Below are 4,098 nucleotides of genomic sequence, written 5' to 3'. Positions count from 1 at the left end.
GATAGTGGACTGGGTGCGATTCGGTTTCGCGCGCGGTTTGAATGGCAGCGTGCCTAATGGTGCTGGGAATCGGAGACCCCGGCGATGCCGACACCACAACGGACCGTTCGGTTATTAATAATAACCAGAGCGATCGGCATGGGGTCAAAGGTTTATCGGTATGGTCGGACAGGGGTGGAAATGCTGGTGATTAATGTAATGACTTGAGTAATAAACGGTAAAGAAACTAAAGTTCGTTAAATTCTGGAATCTGGCATGCCTGGCTCTATTAACAAAAAGATATGCAATGTGGCCACCCCCTCGGATCTCGGAGTCGACGGCAAGAACTTGGATTCATTTGGTCGTCGGTCGGTTTCAGGGAGAATGCTACACTTCCGTGTCTCCTTGCAGGGCAATAATACGAATCAGATTGCTACGATTGCTCGGAAAATGATACGGCGCTTGGTCGAAGAATTAAAACCGCCGTTATTTTTTAAATTAATGGTGCTGGTGAGTTTGGTTGCACGCAATGAACTTGCATGCATGAGCTTGCATGCATGAGCTTGCATCAGCCAAAATTTGGTTGCATGCCATGAGCTTGCACGCAATGAAGCTCATCACCACCGTTAATTTCAAAAAATAACGGCGGTTTTAATTCTTCCACCCAGCGCCACCCACCGCCGGAAGTTTCTTCTCATCTAGCATCTAGTCTGCATCAAAATCAACAATTCCAGCGCTGAATATGCCATCTCAATGATGAACATATTTTATTTTTGACCATCTGGTCATCCCAGGGTGGGGGGGGGGGGGGGGGGGAGGAGCTGTAAACTTTAGAAACTATCTGACCAACGCAAGTAGTAAGAGTAGTACTTTTAAGTGTGTTGTTAATGTCATACACACGATGGGATATTTTACAGTAAGCCCGGATGTGCCCCATTTGCCTCTGCTTTTGATTGTGATTTCTATTCAAAACCCATATCCTTTACCCTCCCTTATACCTCAGCTAATTTGACTTGTTTGCTCTTTATTACCGCAAGTCATGTGTCATAGTAATTCAGTATTTAAATCCGTGCCACAAGGAGCCTAAAGCAGAAACCAGTCGCAGTGTAAGTGCCTTAAATACACATTTGCATGAGAGAACATCTCTCATAATCCTCTGTCTGAACAGTTCTAAACCATCGTAACTGTAACAAACGTGACGCTCTCTCCAAAAGGAACAAATCCATCGAACCACAAATGGAAAAATCCTGCACTAATAAACTATCCATCGAAGCCGAAGCATCCGCGCAATCATTTAATTATAGCCATGAATGGTCATTTTCAACAACCTTCCTTCTCCAGGTTGTCATCGCGGGAACACGTAACGGCTGATCAGACCCTGCCCATCGCACAGGTCAACAAAGGAATAAGTACACAGCAATAGGACGTAGTTGGCACCTGTGTTCAGTACCTCTCTCAGCAAAAGCCATCGACGCAATTGGAGAAACTTTCTGCGTAAATAGTTGGCCCACGAAAGCATCTAATCATTGCCAATATCTGTTTGACGTCAGGTACATCGCATGAATCGTCAACGACACGCAAAGCTTCTTATAACTTGCTGAGATTACTGCTGAGCCAAGTGTTCTCTTACGTTCTAGACATACCCCACCCAGATACCCGGAACACACATTCTCATAAAAAAGAACAAATCACCTGTACCCGCCCCATTCCAAGTACCTTCCTGAGTAGCGGAGTATGTGGTTTGCTGAGAGCGAGAAATGTTTTTTTTTGCCGATACTGTGACGTCAACGTTATGCTTTTTTTTTATTAAGTCCAAGAGGCAGAAGTTCATGCTTCAATAGAGAGTCTGCCATGTCTGCGCCACTTGTTGCGCCTGGTGTTTCCTCTTCCGACGAGTGATCGTACTTGCTGACACCGTGAAGGTTAAAAGTAATTGGTGCCGCAGCGTGAGGCACTCGGTGCGCTCTTCCTAGGCCAGGCTGATGATGGGGTCGGCGATTGCTTGAACTGGCAGGCCAAGCATCAAAACCAAAAAAAATGGTAAAGGAATCCACAATAGGCCCATGATTGCAGATGAACTTCCAAAAACCAAGCGTTGATCTATTACTGTTTAAAATTGACGTGATGGAAGGATGTTTCTTTCTTCTTCTTTTCAGCACTAACACACCACGGAAGTCAATGGTAATAATAGCTTTATTTTGATACAAAATGAACAACTCTTTTCACTTTGTTACTGTTCTGGTTCTAGCCCGATGTTAACCACTTTTTCAGCCCCTTCACTTTTGTTGATAGATAATGAAAGTGTTTCTTTTAATGTCTGTTTTATGGCTCTATGTTCACACAAACATTCCAAAATTGTTGAAGGCGAGACGTATCGCAACAAATGAAACCGAAAGCTAAACCTGTAAGGGTGTACTAATGAACATGCTTGCTTTTCTGTTCTCTTCCCATGTTTTGCTTTATTTCTATAATTCCCTGCACCAACCATCTGTACGATGGTGCATTGGCATCTCTTCTGTTTTTGTTCGGTTTCTGGTTGATCTCTTCACTGTTCTCTTCTTACATGTGAGCTCTTGTATGTGGGTATGCATCTCTTTTGTTTCTGTACTATTTTACGCAGTTTTGGTATCTTTAAGATGCGTTAAGCCACTGTTAACCTTGCTTGTTTGTTATTTTGTAACTGATTTGTTGTTTCTTTTTTTTTTGTTGTGGTTGTCTCTCTCTTGGAGCTTGTTTTCATTTTCTTCCCTCTTTTTATTACATTAATCAGGCAATAGCTAGCAGAGCCAGGTAATTAACTGAACGCTAAACCGCGAGCCGAGCGTACACGAGCTAAGGGCCTTCATAATACAGCGCAGCAGAGTAGGCTTTGAAGCCATCCAACACAAAATACAGCCTCAGGGAATGGAACGGGTTGCTTGGATGCTACTGCTGCATTAAACACGCATGAGCACATGCGAACACGATAAGCAATTTATGATGAAGATAAAGAACACTGCGCCGCTATTGCTACCGCTATACTTGAACACAGTCAACCATCCTGTCTCGATCGTCTGTAGGATTGCTCTTGCGAAATGCGTAACCCACAAATAAACAGATTCCACAATTGACACTTTAGCAACGTAAAGCAGCACGAGCGCGATCACCAAAGCCAAAAGCGAAATGTTGTTTGTTTTGCGCGGACCAAATGGAAGCTTCAAGGGGGAGGGAATATGAATGGATCGGATGGATTCAGTGCCACACATGCACACACACGCAGAGACACACAGCCTGGATTAACGCCTGTGAATCTAATATATTTACACGGAATGCATCAGAATATAGCATCCTCAATGTTACACCGCTCTTTGCTGAATATTTGTGCTATGTACAAATATATGTCCCCGTTGCTGTCCCAAGCGACGAAGCAGCTTGCTGGTATGCTAAGGGCCACGGGGACTTAAACGTGCCAAACAGCCGATGGATTGAAGGATAGATGTTGATCATGTGAATGATGGTGATTAGGGAAGGATCGCTGTGGCGACGCGCGCTTGTGTGTGTGTTGTTTTCCACTTGTTGTTTCTTGATTTATTAATTTATTTGTTCACTTCACTTTGTTCACATTATAATCATAGTTAGTTCAGCGCACCTTAAGCATAGTATCATTTTCATACAATTCACCCTCTCTACCTTCGCACTTCTACATACTCTTCCTAGCGCACTGCTTCACCTTTCAGTGCTGCTGCTCTTCTTATGTCCTTTAGTCCCCTCCCACGTTTTGATGCCCCGTAAATGGTGACTTACAATGATGCTACCTATTGCGCATGCAAAGGAGACGCCCTCCTACCTACCCCCGAGACCAAGAGCACCCGTTTTGAGCGAGAAAATAGCAGAAAAACAATCAAATAAAAATACCAACATCTCCACAGTGTCAGCGCGGGTACGGTGGCAGGCAGCAATGATCGCAACCATAAAGTATTGCAGGCTTAAACACTAAGCGGATGTGTCTTACAACGGTTTCGAGAGGGCTTGGCCCGGAATTGTGATTCAAACAGATTTGGGGGGGAGAAATACAGAAAAGGGCATAGAAAAATCCCTCTATCTGAACGATCAAGCTAGATCGAAGGGGCAAGCATGCCT

General features: G+C 44.1%; 1 protein-coding gene across 5 annotated transcripts in view; it reads right to left on the bottom strand.

The window, feature by feature from the left end:
* Positions 1–2,166: 2,166 nt before the first annotated feature.
* The window catches only part of LOC125955313 (elongation of very long chain fatty acids protein 6), a 30,201-nt gene continuing 28,269 nt past the window's right edge, over positions 2,167–4,098 (bottom strand). For all 5 annotated transcript variants that reach the window (XM_049686427.1, XM_049686430.1, XM_049686426.1 and 2 more), the window contains exon 4: positions 2,167–4,098. This exon is cut by the window's right edge and continues 1,894 nt beyond it. The gene's annotated coding sequence lies outside the window, so the exon portion shown is untranslated.

Source organism: Anopheles darlingi, chromosome 3, assembly GCF_943734745.1.
Source record: "Anopheles darlingi chromosome 3, idAnoDarlMG_H_01, whole genome shotgun sequence".
NCBI classification, from domain to species: Eukaryota; Metazoa; Arthropoda; class Insecta; order Diptera; family Culicidae; genus Anopheles; species Anopheles darlingi.
The sequence above is the reverse complement of the archived record's forward strand: the minus strand, read 5'-3'. Positions and strand labels throughout refer to the sequence as shown.